Here is an 18,889-nt window from a genome sequence, read left to right on the forward strand (position 1 = left end):
GCAACTGCTGAGGTGGGTCAGAGATGGGTCCTGAATACATTTGATCTGGGTGTCTGCATGAAAGCCCTTCCCATCATCTGGCGCTGGCCAAATGAATTTGCTAGTCATGTAGTAACGATTGGACCCTTCCACACATCCATGAACTACATCGGGATGCTCACTGGACACAAGATGCGTGGTTCTGGATATGCAGAGATTCTCTTTGAGGCACAACTAGTAACAAGTGGATCTCTCAAAGGTGTTCTCAGTGGAAAGGCCTACGCAAAGTCCCTCTTTTGCCTCAAAACAGTGTGTGAGGCAATGGAGAGGCTGTTGATGGAGAGATTCACTGAGGAGGAGAACATCATGATCTCTGACCCTGCTGTGCTTCTCAGAATGACCCAGTCTTGCAACCGAGAGCACCTCGATGAAGCCCTCAAAGACCCCTCAACTCTACTCCTCATCAAAAATTTGCATAAAATTTGCATAATTTTGCATAAAATTTGCAGCAGTAATTTGCATAAAAATGGTATGTGGGACATTTTTTCAGCTTGGGGCCATAGCTAGTCATTTTCTACACATTTTTTCCAATCTAGAAACACTGATTAGAAGTATATCTCCGGGGGGTGCAGGGGGACCTAGTCTTCCTACTAGACTATATAAGTTGCTTTAAAAAAAAACAAGAGAACACTTTCAACCCAAATATCAACAAATCAGCATGGTTATCAATTTTCAGCGAAAAATGTTTCCGAACTTTTTGTCAGTTTGTGTCCCTATTCACCTTGCTGTCCCTATTCACCTTGCTGTCCCTATTCACCCCCATTTCACGGTACTCAAATTTGATCAACTCCTGGTGGTTCAGTGATGAAGCACACTTCCATTTGAATGGGGCTATCAACAATCACTACAACATCTTCTGGGGTGCTGAACCTCCTGAGGAGGAGTCAGAGATGTCTCTCAAGGGCCCCAAGTCCACTTGCTTCTGTGCATTGAATGCCAGATGGGGTATGTTGGGACCGTATTGGTTCGAGGCCGCAAATGGCAAGGTGGTGACAGTCAACGGCGAGTGGTACTGCGAGGTCACGCTGCTTCCACACTGATCTCGCTCAACTACCGTCTCCAAACCAACTCAGACTTGCATGGTTCATTCAGACCTCGGAACCCATGTTCCACCATGAACCCCTTTCTGGTGAAACTACTGGAATCCAGAATCACTGCTGCCACTCATTTCGTTCCTCTTTTTTCCTGTCTGTGGAATCAATCAAGCTCCACTTTTCTTCAATCTCATGCTCCCCTCCAGGTCAAGACAGGTGTCCACGTCTGCTCCATCCAAAATCATGGTCTTTTCTACCCTCACTAACCCCGCCCAAGTCCACCTCTTTCCAAGTTTTCAATTTTTCCTTCCTGAGAGTTATCCATCTTGTTCATCCTCTCCTGCCCATAGTTCTAACACACATCCCTCATTTGTCCAGCGATTTGTTCCATTACCAAGCAGCTTGTAGGGCGCTCACCAAGTGGCGAACACACCCAAGCAAGCACTCCAACGAAACGGCCGATAGGGAACCGCTGGCCTGGCAATGGCGATAGCAAGCTCATTGGTGATGGAACATACCCAGATATCCCTATATTTTATCCTTCAATCCTGCTGCTACGTCCCAATTCGTTCCATGTTCCATCTCCATCAGCCTCGACTTCATAACAAACAAACAAACAAATAAATAATTAAAACAAATAAATAAATAAAACAAATAAACAAACAAATACAAAAATAACATACCGTGAAATGGGGGTGAATAGGGACACAAACTGAAAAAAGTTCGGAAACCTTTTTCGCTGAAAATTGATAACCATACTGATTTGTTGATATTTGGGTTGAAAGTGTTCTCTTGTTTTTTTTAAAAGCAACTTATAGTCCCTATTAACCCCATATATGGGTTAAATAGGAATAAATAGGATTTTTATGGCTGTCCCTATTCACCCCGTTTTACAGGTGAAAAGGGACAGTCACTAATACAAACTAATAATAATCAAGAAACAGGGACAGTTTGGAGAAACTTTTTATCCCATTTTTTTTTTCATTGGCACCGTGGTTTATATTATGGGTGCGTATTATGTGCATCCATCTGAGCTATCAATTTAGCAATAAGTTGGAAAATCAGGATTGTTTCTTGATTATTATTTTTTTGTATTAGTGACTGTCCCGATTCACCCGTAAAACGGGGTGAATAGGGTCAGCCATAAAAATCCTATTTATTCCTATTTAACCCATATATGGGGTTAATAGGGACTATAAGTTGCTTTTTTTTAAAAACAAGACAACACTTTCAACCCAAATATCAACAAATCAGAATGGTTATCAATTTTCAGCGAAAACTTTCCGAACTTTTTTTCAGTTTGTGTCCCTATTCACCTTGCTGTCCCTATTCCCCCCATTTTATGGCACATCTCAAGAGCACCAAACAGCACCAATGATTGGTCAATCATTCATGAGCTGTGTGATGAATGCAAGAAAAACGTTGACGTCATGATTCGAGATTTCGTTGAGGTGAAATGCGTTCCAAACGAAATATGTGAACAATTGAGCAGCACCTGGTCGACAGGTCCGATAGCTTGGATTGTAATAAAATATGGGCTCGTCCGGGATTTGAACCCGGGACCTCTCGCACCCTAAGCGAGAATCATACCCCTAGACCAACGAGCCGGTTACAATACAGAATTCCTAAATTTTCTTCTATTGGAATTATCACGATCCGTGGAGGTAATTTTTTTGAATATTAAACTGGTTCATCCTCATTTGGCGGGGAAATTACTCGTGGTGTTTTAAAGGAAATTAGGAAGTAAAGTGAGTGCGATATGTTCGCTAGGCATGCCGGGAAGTCTTGCTCCTGCGGCCTTGCTCTGTTGGCTGGTACCGTATGCTTGGTTAAAATTTGAAGTTAATTGTAACTAGCAGAAGAATTCCTCTTTACATCAGTTTCGCTGCAATTGTACGTGCACTGCGTTGCTACGTGACAGTTATTTCTTTGTTAAGACAATGACCTCGTCCGGCTCCGCTTCCGCCTCGGGCCTAATTATTTGGCCAGCTCTCTCCAAAAGACGATCACCGATTCGCCCTTAATCTTCCCTCGGTGTGAAAAATACCAAATCATTCCATTCCCGAACATTAACGAGGGGTCAGGAAGTTACATCGGGGTAGTTTGACCTTTTGGAGGGAACGTGACGTCGGCCGACTCTTCGAATGGGCCATTTTGCACATGTTGACATTCATTTGCGCTAACTGCGTGTTTCCAATTGATTGACGTCACGTCATAAGTGACGTCTGACACGAAATTCGAAAGCCGGGCCGTGGTCTCGTCACGTTTTTCAAAGACACTAAAACCGACGTCGCACGTCACTTCCTGAACTCCGCCACTTTTGTCGTGCAATACACCTCTCGTTTTGAGTTCTGCTAAAATCGTCGCGACATGTGATATATCTTCATCGTAGGATACGTTTACTGAATTAAGATAAGAAAAACATGTAAAAAATAATTTTAAACCCCCACCCAAAAGGGAAAAAATCTGCAATTGTCATTATTATTATTTATTTAAATGGCAAAATAATTAATTAATTAAATTAATGCACTTTTATTGCAACAACCATTTGTTTTGGACTTTTGTCTTTGGCTTGAACTTTTGTAATTGCTCGACTCTATTTGGGAATGGGATTAGAAATGCTTGTGGAGTTGATGGGATAAGAGGAAGGAATAGTCTCCAGTTGAAGGCTGAAATAATAGCAAAGGGAAAATGTTGAGAGCCTGGAAATGGCTGATTAATGTGGAACTTGCTGCTGCTCCTTGAGAGCTTTTCTCCACTGTTTTTGAGTCATTTGAAGGAGTCTGTTCACGGAACTCTGTGAGAGTTGTGCTCCACTTCGACAAAGTGTTGAGGTGTTGGTGGCCCCAGTCCTTGTGCTCTTTTGAGAGTTGAGCACTGCACCGAAAATACTCACCGAGTGGATCAGCTTGTGGCACGAGTGTCTTCATTTTAACTGGTCAAGTGGTGGGACGTGTTTGTGGAGTTATGAATTATCTAATATATAAAGAAGAACGTTTGCCTGTCACTTGCAAAATCGAAGATTTTTTCAGGTATATTGCTTGGTCTTGTGCGTTATTCTGTCTGTCTGTCGTTTCTGTCTGTATGTCAGTCGCCTACAGCTCATAATTTTCAACCGATCTTCACGAAACTTCACCAAGTTGTAGAGGTCCTCACAATTGAGAAGCCCATTGATTTTGAGGTCAAAGGTCATCTGGAGGTCAAATTTCTAAAATCGCCATTTTTAGTCCGATTGACTTGAAAATTTTACAGCATTTGCATAGTGCTCACGAATTGGGAAACCAACTATTTTTGAGGTCAAAAGGTCAAAGGTCAACTCAAGATCAAACTTCCAAAATCATCAATTTTCATATGAAAAATCACCAATTTTCATCCGATTGACTTGAAAATTTTACAGCATTTGCATAGTGTTCACGAATTGGGAAACCAACTATTTTTGAGGTCAAAAGGTCAAAGGTCAACTCTACGTCAAACTTCTAAAATCATCAATTTTCATCTATAAATCATCACTTTTCATCCTATTGACCCGAGCTTTGATCAAGATCGTCAATTTTGATTTTGATGAAATGGACAATTTGCTGGATCAATTGCAATCTTTTGGCGGGGGGGGGGTGGATTTTGCAAGTATCGTGCTCTGCATGACGTCTTCTTGTTTGTTTGTTTGTTCATTTATGCATTCGGACCCTGCAGGAATCAGTGCGACCAAACTTTGCATGGCATCCTCTCATCCAGGGGAGGTTCGAGGGCTGTGTTTAGATTTAAAAAAACACCCCGGCTAAAACCAGATAATTGGCCTTCAGGTGTCGATCGGGTCTTGTCTTTATACACTGCCTGGGTTATTTTCGCTTGGAGCAATCAAGTAATATGTTTTGTGAAGATCGTATGTTGAGGTTGGAGTGATTTGTTGTCGACAACACAAATTTAATTACTATGGTGTTTACATGTGCGCCTGCTATTAACAATATTGCTTTGCACAGTTTTATTATAACACCTCCATGTTCAGGCCTCGAGTGAGGATGTTGCTTATATGCTGCCTGGGTTTTTCCTGGGAGCGATCGAGTAATGTTTTGTGAAGATCGTATGTTGAAGTTGTTGTGATTTGCTGTATTAAAAAAAAATAATTAATGAATAGGTGTTTAAATAAGAGAAAACAATCCAAGCACATTTTGCAATACTTAAGATTGGTAATTAATATGAAACCATAAGGCCAACATTCCCCAATTTGTCATGCAGGAAATATTTAAATACATAAGTATTTCATTGAATTTCCCCAAGCAACGTTGAGTACTTCAGCTATTGACGTCATAAATTAATCATCAATTGTTGTCCCCGTCGCACCGTGGAGCGAAAGGGGGACTATGGTTTTCCCCTCCGTGCGTGCGTGCGTGCGTGCGTACGTGCACTGAAATATCTTTATAAAAGTAAGCGAAGGACCGAATTCTAATTTGGTGTGTGGGTGCAACTAGGCATATGGAAGAACCCTATTGAAAATTAGGTCGCCACGTCAAAATCCAAGATGGCTGTCACCATATCTAAACCTTGTGAGCGCGATATCTTGAAAAGTAAATGTCTGAACCTTGTGAGGAGAATATCTTGAAAAATAAATGAAATACTAACTTCTAATCCGGTGTGTGGGTGTATCGAGGCATAAGCAAGAATGCTATTGAAAATTGGGTCGCCACGTCAAAATCCAAGATGGCCACCACCATATATATGTCTGAACCTTGTGAGCGAAATATCTTGAAAAATAAACGAACTACTAACTTCTAATCTGGTGTGTGGGTGTAGCTACGCATAAGGAAGAACGCTATTGAAAATTGGGTCGCCACGTCAAAATCCAAGATGGTCGCCTTGCGTCTTCCACTTTGTCAACTCGCATCACTTCACCGACGGGGGACCTAGGCGTAACGCTTGTTTAAAATGCTTGAAGTTACATCACACCAAGAGGTAGTGCGAAACTACATTGAACAATTTCATTCCATTTTGTTATTGACTGCTGAGTGCAGTGAAAGAACAATCTCATTTGTTTACTATTTATAAACATGAACTCAGAAATGTTGAAAATGTTATTTCGTATGCAGCCTTTGGATGCTGGATGCATCATTGCTGGGAATGTGGCTATGCCACTAATGCAGTGCCCTGTTACCAGTAAGCTGGTACTCATTTTTGCGGACCTCGGAAGAATGACAGGTTGAGTCAACACTCCTTGTATTATTTCAACGGCACGACAGGGGCTCAAACTGAAGACCCTAAAACACTAAGCCAGCCACCTTAACCGTTAAGCCAACACCAGGCTTATTTATTGGAAATTATTATCGCCTACAGTGAGCTCGGGTTGTCAGGTTGGCTTTCGATTTACACACACTTGGTCAGACAGAGAAACAAACAAAAAACCAGACAAAGAGTTAAAAACGTCTCATAAAAGTTTCAATTTCAGACACATAAAAATCTCACTTTGCGTGCATTTTCCTTTGCAAATTTTGTCACATTCAACCAGATCAAGTGCTGATGCCTGGGCATGTTCAATTGATATAGTTGCCAAGTCAACTAGTCTCTTTTCCAACATTGTAGAGCATATGTAAGTTGAGCTTTGAGAAACTACGTTCACCACTTGCCACTGATACTGTATAAAATAATTTGAATAAAACTGTGACCTCTAAGCTGTCTATCTTGGGTCTGAATGTCGTCCCGGCTCTAAACTGTCATCCTGGTGTTTCACAGGCAGGGTGATTCACCGATGTGTGTACCTTCCCTTGGATGGACGTTAAACTGGGCATCCCATCTGCTGGTATTAGCTGGTGGACGTTGAAGGTCTCACGTTATCCATCGCAAAGAGCAGGTGAGCTATTGTCGGCACCCTTGTCAAATTCCAGCCCTAAATGCTACCAGGAAGGAAATGACAAACCACCTCATATAATCCTTGTCAATAAGCTGCTTCGGCATCACCGACGTACTTGCCACTGATACTGTATAAAACTAGAACGCCATTCAGTAGAGCGCATACTCCCGCCGTGGGTTTAGTTGGAATAATACGTTTTGTTTAACATCCTCTCTCCCCAAAACAATAAATGAACAAGTACAGATACATTCAAAGTACACCGCCCCCATGCCAAATAATTAAATATCCTACAGCGCGGCATTGCCGGGGCGCCTATGGCGCCCGGCAATACCGCAGTGCACCTCATCGAGGCTGCATTGGGAGGGAGAGGTGTACGCTAATTGATTGATTAATTGTAGAATTAAAATCAATAAAAGATTATCACAAATTTTCTTAATCAATTGGCTAATAGCATAACTAAACCACTCGTGCTTCATCCGAAGATGTATCTTTTAGAAATTTAATTAAATAAGTCATTAATAAAAAATTAAATAATTAATTGATTCACCAATAAATAATTAATCGATTAAATGATTAATCAATAAATCAAAAATATCCTTGATAGCCACATCACTTGGTCACTGTCATGTCCAAATATTAGCTTCCCAGCTCAAAAGGTGCCCGAGATATTGGCCAAATGAGAAAGAAAATAAATAAATGATTAATAATGAAAATAAATAAATAATCATTAAAAAATTAAATTATCAATCAATTCGGTCACAGAACACATAAACCACCACCATTTAATCAGAATCTGTAACTGGGGAATTTTTTTTTTTTAAACTAATTAATCGATTCATTGATTAATCAATAAATCAAAAATATCCTTGATAGCCACATCACCTGGTCACTCATGTCCAAATATTAGCTTCCGAGCTCAAAAGGTGCCTGAGATATTGGCCAAATGAGAAAGAAAATAAATAAATGATTAATAATGAAAATAAACAAATAATAATCATTAAAAAATTAAATTATCAATCAATTCGGTCACAGAACACATAAACCACCACCATTTAATCAGAATCTGTAACTGGGGAATTTTTTTTTTTTAAACTAATTAATCGATTCATTGATTAATCAATAAATCAAAAATATCCTTGATAGCCACATCACCTGGTCACTCATGTCCAAATATTAGCTTCTGAGCTCAAAAGGTGCCTGAGATATTGGCCAAATGAGAAAGAAAATAAATAAATGATTAATAATGAAAATAAACAAATAATAATCATTAAAAAATTAAATTATTAATCAATTCGGTCACAGAACACATAAACCACCACCATTTCATCAGAATCTGTAACTGGGAATTTTTTTATTTTTTTAGTAATTAATCGAATAATTAAATAATTAATCGATTCATTGATTAATTGATTAATCAATAAATCAAAAATATCCTTGATAGCCACATCACTTGGTCACTCATGTACAAATATTAGCTTCTGAGCTCAAAAGGTGCCTGAGATATTGGCCAAATGAGAAAGAAGATAAATAAATGATTAATAATGAAAATAAATAAATAATAATCATAAAAAAATTAAATTATTAATCAATTCGGTCAGAGAACACATAAACCACCACAATTTCATCAGAATCTGTAACTTAAAAAAAAAAATTTTTTTTTGTCATTAATCGAATAATTAAATAATTAATCGATGAATTGATTAATTGATTAATAAATCAAAAATAGCCTTTGCAGCCAAATCACCTGGTCATTGGCATGTCCAAATATCAGCTTTCTAACTCAAAAGGTGCCTGAGTTAATGGTCAGAAGAGAATGTGAATGTGAAGCATTTCTGAGGTGAATGTGTAGGCCCATAAAAAAGCATTTCTGACGTGAATGTGTAGGCTTATAAAAAAAGCATTTCTGACGTGAATATGTAGGCCTATATAAAAAACATTTCTGACGTGAATGTGTAGGCCTATATAAAAAAGCATTTCTGACGTGAATGTGTAGGCCTATATAAAAAGCATTTCTGACGTGAATGTGTAGGCCTATATAAAAAAAGCATTTCTGACGTGAATGTGTAGGCTTATAAAAAAAGCATTTCTGACGTGAATATGTAGGCCTATATAAAAAAGCATTTCTGACGTGAATGTGTAGGCCTATATAAAAAGCATTTCTGACGTGAATGTGTAGGCCTATATAAAAAAGCATTTCTGACGTGAATGTGTAGGCCTATAAAAAAACATTTCTGACGTGAATGTGTAGGCCTATATAAAAAAGCATTTCTGACGTGAATATGTAGGCCTATATAAAAAAGCATTTCTGACGTGAATATGTAGGCCTATAAAAAAACATTTCTGACGTGAATGTGTAGGCCTATATAAAAAAGCATTTCTGACGTGAATATGTAGGCCTATATAAAAAAGCATTTCTGACGTGAATATGTAGGCCTATAAAAAAACATTTCTGACGTGAATGTGTAGGCCTATATAAAAAACATTTCTGACGTGAATGTGTAGGCCTATAAAAAAACATTTCTGACGTGAATATGTAGGCCTATAAAAAAACATTTCTGACGTGAATGTGTAGGCCTATATAAAAAACATTTCTGACGTGAATGTGTAGGCCTATAAAAAAAACATTTCTGACGTGAATATGTAGGCCTATAAAAAAACATTTCTGACGTGAATATGTAGGCCTATAAAAAAACATTTCTGACGTGAATATGTAGGCCTATATAAAAAACATTTCTGACGTGAATGTGTAGGCCTATATAAAAAAAGCATTTCTGACGTGAATGTGTAGGCCTATATAAAAAACATTTCTGACGTGAATGTGTAGGCCTATAAAAAAACATTTCTGACGTGAATATGTAGGCCTATAAAAAAACATTTCTGATGTGAATGTGTAGGCCTATATAAAAAACATTTCTGACGTGAATGTGTAGGCCTATAAAAAAAACATTTCTGACGTGAATATGTAGGCCTATAAAAAAACATTTCTGACGTGAATATGTAGGCCTATAAAAAAACATTTCTGACGTGAATATGTAGGCCTATATAAAAAACATTTCTGACGTGAATGTGTAGGCCTATATAAAAAAACATTTCTGACGTGAATGTGTAGGCCTATAAAAAAAACATTTCTGACGTGAATATGTAGGCCTATAAAAAAAACATTTCTGACGTGAATGTGTAGGCCTATATAAAAAACATTTCTGACGTGAATGTGTAGGCCTATAAAAAAAACATTTCTGACGTGAATGTGTAGGCCTATATAAAAAACATTTCTGACGTGAATGTGTAGGCCTATAAAAAAAACATTTCTGACGTGAATGTGTAGGCCTATATAAAAAAGCATTTCTGACGTGAATGTGTAGGCCTATATAAAAAACATTTCTGACGTGAATGTGTAGGCCTATAAAAAAAACATTTCTGACGTGAATATGTAGGCCTATATAAAAAAGCATTTCTGACGTGAATGTGTAGGCCTATAAAAAAAACATTTCTGACGTGAATGTGTAGGCCTATATAAAAAAGCATTTCTGACGTGAATATGTAGGCCTATATAAAAAAACATTTCTGACATGAATGTGTAGGCCTATATAAAAAAACATTTCTGACGTGAATGTGTAGGCCTATATAAAAAACATTTCTGACGTGAATGTGTAGGCCTATAAAAAAAACATTTCTGACGTGAATATGTAGCCCTATAAAAAAAACATTTCTGACGTGAATGTGTAGGTCTATATAAAAAAGCATTTCTGACGTGAATGTGTAGGCCTATATAAAAAAACATTTCTGACGTGAATGTGTAGGCCTATATAAAAAAACATTTCTGACGTGAATGTGTGGGCCTATATAAAAAAGCATTTCTGACGTGAATGTGTAGGCCTATATAAAAAAACATTTCTGACGTGAATGTGTAGGCCTATAAAAAAAAGCATTTCTGACGTGAATATGTAGGCCTATAAAAAAAAAACATTTCTGAGGTGAATGTGTAGGCCCATAAAAAAAACATTTCTGACGTGAATGTGTAAGCCTATATAAAAAAGCATTTCTGACGTGAATGTGTAGGCCTATAAAAAAAAACATTTCTGACGTGAATGTGTAGGCCTATATAAAAAAGCATTTCTGACGTGAATGTGTAGGCCTATAAAAAAAACATTTCTGACGTGAATATGTAGGCCTATATAAAAAAACATTTCTGACGTGAATGTGTAGGCCGATAAAAAAAACATTTCTGACGTGAATATGTAGGCCTATAAAAAAAACATTTCTGACGTGAATGTGTAGGCCTATAAAAAAACATTTCTGACGTGAATGTGTAGGCCTATAAAAAAAACATTTCTGACGTGAATGTGTAGGCCTATATAAAAAAGCATTTCTGAGGTGAATGTGTAGGCCCATAAAAAAGCATTTCTGACGTGAATGTGTAGGCTTATAAAAAAAGCATTTCTGACGTGAATATGTAGGCCTATATAAAAAAGCATTTCTGACGTGAATGTGTAGGCCTATATAAAAAACATTTCTGACGTGAATGTGTAGGCCTATAAAAAAACATTTCTGACGTGAATATGTAGGCCTATAAAAAAACATTTCTGACGTGAATATGTAGGCCTATATAAAAAACATTTCTGACGTGAATGTGTAGGCCTATTAAAAAAACATTTCTGACGTGAATGTGTCGGCCTATATAAAAAAGCATTTCTGACGTGAATGTGTAGGCCTATATAAAAAAACATTTCTGACGTGAATGTGTAGGCCTATAAAAAAAACATTTCTGACGTGAATGTGTAGGCCTATATAAAAAAGCATTTCTGACGTGAATGTGTAGGCCTATAAAAAAAAACATTTCTGACGTGAATGTGTAGGCCTCTATAAAAAAACATTTCTGACGTGAATGTGTAGGCCTATATAAAAAAGCATTTCTGACGTGAATGTGTAGGCCTATATAAAAAAACATTTCTGACGTGAATGTGTAGGCCTATATAAAAAAACATTTCTGACGTGAATGTGTAGGCCGATAAAAAAAACATTTCTGACGTGAATATGTAGGCCTATAAAAAAAACATTTCTGACGTGAATGTGTAGGCCTATAAAAAAAACATTTCTGACGTGAATGTGTAGGCCTATAAAAAAAACATTTCTGACGTGAATGTGTAGGCCTATATAAAAAAGCATTTCTGAGGTGAATGTGTAGGCCCATAAAAAAGCATTTCTGACGTGAATGTGTAGGCTTATAAAAAAAGCATTTCTGACGTGAATATGTAGGCCTATATAAAAAAGCATTTCTGACGTGAATGTGTAGGCCTATATAAAAAACATTTCTGACGTGAATGTGTAGGCCTATAAAAAAACATTTCTGACGTGAATATGTAGGCCTATAAAAAAACATTTCTGACGTGAATATGTAGGCCTATATAAAAAACATTTCTGACGTGAATGTGTAGGCCTATAAAAAAAACATTTCTGACGTGAATATGTAGGCCTATAAAAAAACATTTCTGACGTGAATATGTAGGCCTATATAAAAAACATTTCTGACGTGAATGTGTAGGCCTATATAAAAAACATTTCTGACGTGAATATGTAGGCCTATAAAAAAAACATTTCTGACGTGAATGTGTAGGCCTATATAAAAAAGCATTTCTGACGTGAATGTGTAGGCCTATAAAAAAAACATTTCTGACGTGAATATGTAGGCCTATATAAAAAAACATTTCTGACGTGAATGTGTAGGCCTATATAAAAAAACATTTCTGACGTGAATGTGTAGGCCTATATAAAAAACATTTCTGACGTGAATGTGTAGGCCTATAAAAAAAACATTTCTGACGTGAATATGTAGCCCTATAAAAAAAACATTTCTGACGTGAATGTGTAGGCCTATATAAAAAAACATTTCTGACGTGAATGTGTAGGCCTATATAAAAAAACATTTCTGACGTGAATGTGTAGGCCTATATAAAAAAACATTTCTGACGTGAATGTGTGGGCCTATATAAAAAAGCATTTCTGACGTGAATGTGTAGGCCTATATAAAAAAACATTTCTGACGTGAATGTGTAGGCCTATAAAAAAAAGCATTTCTGACGTGAATATGTAGGCCTATTAAAAAAAAACATTTCTGAGGTGAATGTGTAGGCCCATAAAAAAAACATTTCTGACGTGAATGTGTAAGCCTATATAAAAAAGCATTTCTGACGTGAATGTGTAGGCCTATAAAAAAAAACATTTCTGACGTGAATGTGTAGGCCTATATAAAAAAGCATTTCTGACGTGAATGTGTAGGCCTATAAAAAAAAATTTCTGACGTGAATATGTAGGCCTATATAAAAAAACATTTCTGACGTGAATGTGTCGGCCTATATAAAAAAGCATTTCTGACGTGAATGTGTTGGCCTATATAAAAAAACATTTCTGACGTGAATGTGTAGGCCTATAAAAAAAACATTTCTGACGTGAATGTGTAGGCCTATATAAAAAAGCATTTCTGACGTGAATGTGTAGGCCTATAAAAAAAAACATTTCTGACGTGAATGTGTAGGCCTATATAAAAAAACATTTCTGACGTGAATGTGTAGGCCTATATAAAAAAGCATTTCTGACGTGAATGTGTAGGCCTATATAAAAAAACATTTCTGACGTGAATGTGTAGGCCTATATAAAAAAACATTTCTGACGTGAATGTGTAGGCCGATAAAAAAAACATTTCTGACGTGAATATGTAGGCCTATAAAAAAAACATTTCTGACGTGAATGTGTAGGCCTATAAAAAAACATTTCTGACGTGAATGTGTAGGCCTATAAAAAAAACATTTCTGACGTGAATGTGTAGGCCTATATAAAAAAGCATTTCTGACGTGAATGTGTAGGCCTATATAAAAAAACATTTCTGACGTGAATGTGTAGGCCTATAAAAAAAACATTTCTGACGTGAATGTGTAGGCCCATAAAAAAAACATTTCTGACGTGAATGTGTAAGCCTATATAAAAAAGCATTTCTGACGTGAATGTGTAGGCCTATAAAAAAAAACATTTCTGACGTGAATGTGTAGGCCTATATAAAAAAGCATTTCTGACGTGAATGTGTAGGCCTATAAAAAAAAAACATTTCTGAGGTGAATGTGTAGGCCCATAAAAAAAACATTTCTGACGTGAATGTGTAGGCCTATATAAAAAAGCATTTCTGACGTGAATGTGTAGGCCTATAAAAAAAAACATTTCTGACGTGAATGTGTAGGCCTATATAAAAAAGCATTTCTGACGTGAATGTGTAGGCCTATATAAAAAAACATTTCTGACGTGAATGTGTAGGCCTATAAAAAAAAACATTTCTGAGGTGAATGTGTAGGCCTATATAAAAAAACATTTCTGAGGTGAATGTGTAGGCCAATAAAAAAAAACATTTCTGAGGTGAATGTGTTGGCCTATAAAAAAAAACATTTCTGAGGTGAATATGTAGGCCGATAAAAAAAAACATTTCTGAGGTGAATGTGTTGGCCTATAAAAAAAAACATTTCTGAGGTGAATATGTAGGCCGATTAAAAAAAAACATTTCTGAGGTGAATGTGTTGGCCTATAAAAAAAAACATTTCTGAGGTGAATGTGTTGGCCTATTAAAAAAAACATTTCTGACGTGAATGCGTAGGCCTATGAAAAAAAGCATTTCTGACGTGAAGGTGTATCGTGATGTCTTTACAGGTGTGCTTCATCAACTGTTAAGGTGAAATAAATTTACCTAATTGAAGACACTTATTGCAGGAAACCCCTTTTCCGTAGTCGATGACAAGCCTGCGTCTTGGCTGCAGTCTCACCATTTCCCACAATATCCTCGCGTGTTTCAGTCACGAGAGTGACGAGCTTCACCATGGCTACGACTGGGTGGTGTCATTAACGTCCTTTCCGGCGTCATGTGCATCAGCGTTTTGCCTCGCCCGGGGCAGGTTGTAATCGATTTGCGTTTCCATGTTTAATGCCTGAGCCGAAGGCTGCGTTAGCCAAAATATGGTGAACGAGAACGGCACTTGGTAGAACGACCCCCGCCAGGCTAAACAGTTTGTTTGTACGCACTGATAGACCAGATCTGGATTCGGACCTGAACCAAAATCGAATCGGCTTGTTCTTGTCAAGGAACCAACGCATCCACCTCGTTTAGTCATAACTCATCCATAATTTTTTTAATATCATGTTGAAGGAGCAGCGCTCCTGCTTGAGACGGACGAAGTGACGGACAAGACACAAACTCGTCCGAGAAGATGCTTATTGTATAATCATCTCGGGAACTCTGGAAACCCGTTTATCGGGTTCGCATATATATATCCAAACCAAAAAGCATACATCAGAACCAAAGCCACGCCTCTCAGGCGTGGCACGCTTTGGTGGTCATGTGACCGACAGGTGCAAAGGATTATAACCTCGGCGCCACGGTTTGGCCGCCGGTTACGTCACTGGCTTGGGCCAGGAGATTCTGTTGCTGGTCTCGAGCTTTGGGGGACCCATGGGTCGCTACACACGCCCCCCCAGAATCGACTTGGTCCAGGAAGGTCAACCTGAGGGGGGTCCGGATGACCCGACCGAAACGACCCCTGGCTGGTCGCGGGGGGGGGGGGGGGGGGGGGTCCGGTGTAGTGGCGGGTGGCCGGACAGGGGGTGCAGTGGACGGGGGGCGGCCGCGCCGCAGTGGGAGAGCCAGCCGTGGCGGCTGGCCGACGTCCATGTGGGCCGGCTTGAGGCGGTCCACCGAAATCCGGTCCGCCCGGCCACCGATGCTGACGACGAAGGACTTGTTGTCCCGTCGTAGGACCCGGAAGGGTCCGTCGTATGGTGGCCGGAGCGGCCCCCGGTGCGTGTCGTGGCGCACAAAGATGTACTCCGCCATACGGAGTGCTGGGGGGACGTAGGATTGGGGGTCGAAGTGGCGGGACGTGGGCACCGGGGCGAAACGTTGGGCGGCCTCCTGGAAGTCCATGCGCTGGCGCGCAGTGGACCAGGGGCTGGTGGCGTCGGGCACGAACTCGCCCGGGACGCGGAGGGCCTGGCCGTACACCAGCTCGGCGGTGGACGCCTGGAGGTCCTCCTTTGGAGCCGTGCGGAGGCCCAAAAGGACCCACGGGAGCCGGTCGGCCCAGCCGTCGTCCTGGAGGCCGGCCATGAGTGCGGCCTTCATGGAGTGGTGGAACCGCTCGCACAACCCGTTGGCCTGGGGGTGGTAGGCCGTGGTGCGGTGCAGGGCAACGCCCAACGTGCGGGCGACCGCGCCCCACAGTTCGGACGTGAACTGTGGGCCGCGATCCGACGAGATGTCCGCCGGTGCGCCGAAACGCGCGACCCAGGTGGCGATGAACGCCTGGGCCACGTCGGCGGTGGTGCTGGAGGCAAGGGGCACGGCCTCCGGCCACCTGGTGGTCCTGTCCACCATGGTAAGCAGGTGGGTGAACCCCTGCGATGGGGGTAGGGGACCCACCAGGTCCATGTGGACGTGGTCGAAACGTCGCTCGGGCACGGTGAAAGGAGCCAGCGGAGCCTGGGGGTGACGGTGGACCTTGGCCCGCTGGCAGGGTGTGCAGGCGTTGGCCCAGTCGCGGACGTCTCGTCGCAACCCGTGCCAGATGAAACGTGCCGACACCAGCCTCTGGGACGCCTTCCGGCCCGGGTGTGAGAGGCCGTGGAGCGAAGCAAAAATGCGCCGCCGCCAAGTGACCGGCACAACAGGGCGAGGTCGGCCTTGGGAGACGTCACAAAGCAGGACCGTGTCCGCGAAGGGGACGTCAGCCAAGCGGAGGCCTGTGTCCGCCACCCGGAGCGCCTGCACCGTGCCGTCGATGGCCTAGTCCGTCGCCATCAGGGCGAAATCGACGCCGAGGTGGACGGTGTTGGCGCCGGCTCGAGAAAGGCAGTCGGCCACGGCGTTGTCCTTTCCGGCGACGTGCCGGATGTCCGTGGTGTATTCCGACACGGCAGAGAGGTGGCGCTGCTGGCGGGCCGACCACGGCTCCGTGACCTTTGCCATGGCGAAAATCAATGGCTTGTGGTCGACAAAGGCCGTGAATGGGCGGCCCTCCAGGAGGTGGCGAAAATGGCGGACGGCCAGGTACAGCCCGAGGAGCTCGCGGTCGAAAGTGCTGTACTTCGACTCGTTGGGCAGGAGTTGCCGGCTGAAGAACGCGAGCGGCTGCCAGGCCCCGTTTACCCATTGCTCATGAACCGCGCCCACGGCGTAGTCGGAGGCGTCCGTGGTGAGGGCGATGGGAGCATGGGGTACCGGGTGGGCCAGCAGCGTGGCGTTGGCGAGGGCCCGTTTCGCGCCGGTGAAAGCAGCGTCCATGTTCGTGGACCAGATGACGTCGCGCTTCGCCGGCTGGCCACGGAGGGCGGTGTACAAGGGCCGCATGAGTTGCGCAGCTCGGGGCACGAAGCAGTGGTAAAAGTTCACCATCCCAAGGATCTCCTGCAGCGCCTTGACGGAGCGGGGGCGCGGGAAAGCGGCGATGGCCTCGACTTTGGACGGTAGCGGTACGGCGCCGTTCCGGGTGATGTGGTGGCCCAAAAAGTCGATCGTCGCCGCACCAAAGTGACATTTGGCCGGGTTGACGATCAAGCCGTGCTCGCTGAGGCGGCCGAACAGCGTCCGGAGGTGGAGGAGGTGCTCAGCTCTGGACGTGCTGGCGACGAGGATGTCGTCCAGGTAGGTAAAGAGGAACGGCAAGTCGCGCAGCACGCCGTCCATCAGGCGCTGGAACGCCTGTGCCGTGTTTTTGAGGCCGAAGGGCATCCGGAGGAATTCGAAGAGGCCGAAAGGTGTAATAACGGCCGTCTTCGGGATGTCGGCCGGGCGGACGGGCACCTGGTGGTACCCCCGAATCAGGTCCACTTTTGAAAAAATGGTCCGCCCCGCCAACCGGGCGGAAAAATCCTGGATGTGCGGGACGGGGTACCCGTCGGGGGTAGTGGCGTCGTTGAGGCGGCAGTAGTCGCCGCATGGCCGCCATCCGCCCCCCGGCTTTGGGACGATGTGCAGCGGCGAGGCCCAGGCGCTGTCGGAGCGCCGCACGATGCCGAGGCGCTCCAGCGCGGCGAACTCGGCCTTGGCGACGGCGAGTTTGGCTGGGTCGAGACGGCGAGCTCGGGCGTACACTGGCGGGCCCGTAGTGGGAATGTGATGCTCAATGCCGTGACGCACCGCGACGGCCGAAAACGTCGGTCGCGTGAGGGCCGGGAACTCCGCGAGGAGACGCGCGAAGTCGTCTGCCAACGGGAGGACGCAGGAAAGCTCGGTGGGCGCGGAACGGCTCAAGGCGCACGCCAGCGAGCTGAAAGTTTCGGCGTTGACGAGACGCCGACGTTTAACGTCGACCAGCAGCCCATGGGCGCAAAGGAAATCGGCCCCGAGCAAAGCCATGGGGACGTCCGCCGTCACGAACTCCCAGCGAAAGAGCTGGCTGCCGAAGCGGAGGGCGATGGTGCGTGGGCCAAAGGTGCGGATGGCGGAGCCGTTGGCCGCGATTAAGGAGGGGCCGCAAATGGCGGCCCACCTGTCCGCCAAAGCAAAAATGACGCTCAGCTGAGCGCCGGTGTCGCAGAGAAAACGCCGCCCCGACGCTTGGTCCGCGATGAATAGCAGGTTTCCGGAACGGCCGGCGCTCATGGCTGGTAGTGAGCGCCGGCCCGACCGTTTCCCGACTTGCCGAACGTGCACGGGGGTCGACATGATCGGGCCTGCCGCCCGAACCTGGCGTGGAAATAACACCAGGCCGGGTCTGGCGGGGGCTCCGGTCGACGCGTCGGGACCGGGTGATGCGGCGTCGCCGCTGCCAGTCGCGCCGGCCCGGCAGCCTCCGGGAAGGAAGCTGCGTCGCGGGCGTCGGGCGGGTGGGTGGGAAACCGCGCCGCGGGCGCTGACTGGGCGGCGGCGGGCTCCCGGCAGCCACCCCGACGAGCTGGCTCGCCGCTCCGACGAGCTGGCTTGCCGAATCGATCTTGTCGGCCTCCC

The 18,889-nt window shown here is 43.3% G+C and overlaps 1 protein-coding gene and 1 non-coding gene across 6 annotated transcripts in view; one reads left to right on the top strand and one right to left on the bottom strand.

The window, feature by feature from the left end:
* Positions 1 to 2,608: 2,608 nt before the first annotated feature.
* Positions 2,609 to 2,680, bottom strand: TRNAP-AGG (transfer RNA proline (anticodon AGG)). Its single transcript has one exon. It is a non-coding gene; the product is annotated as a tRNA-Pro (tRNA).
* Positions 2,681 to 2,813: 133 nt separating this feature from the next.
* PAN2 (poly(A) specific ribonuclease subunit PAN2) overlaps positions 2,814 to 18,889 on the top strand; it is a 214,842-nt gene continuing 198,766 nt past the window's right edge. For 3 of the 5 annotated variants that reach the window (XM_068122476.2, XM_068122481.2, XM_068122482.2), the window contains exons 1-2: positions 2,814 to 2,887; positions 6,795 to 6,912. The gene's annotated coding sequence lies outside the window, so the exon portion shown is untranslated. Of the gene's footprint in view, positions 2,888 to 4,018; positions 4,106 to 6,192; positions 6,264 to 6,794; positions 6,913 to 18,889 lie in introns of those variants that run through there. The other 2 variants (XM_068122478.2, XM_068122477.2) reach the window with 2 other exon arrangements.

Source organism: Myxine glutinosa, chromosome 7, assembly GCF_964187855.1.
Source record: "Myxine glutinosa chromosome 7, kmMyxGlut1.1, whole genome shotgun sequence".
Taxonomy (NCBI): domain Eukaryota; kingdom Metazoa; phylum Chordata; class Myxini; order Myxiniformes; family Myxinidae; genus Myxine; species Myxine glutinosa.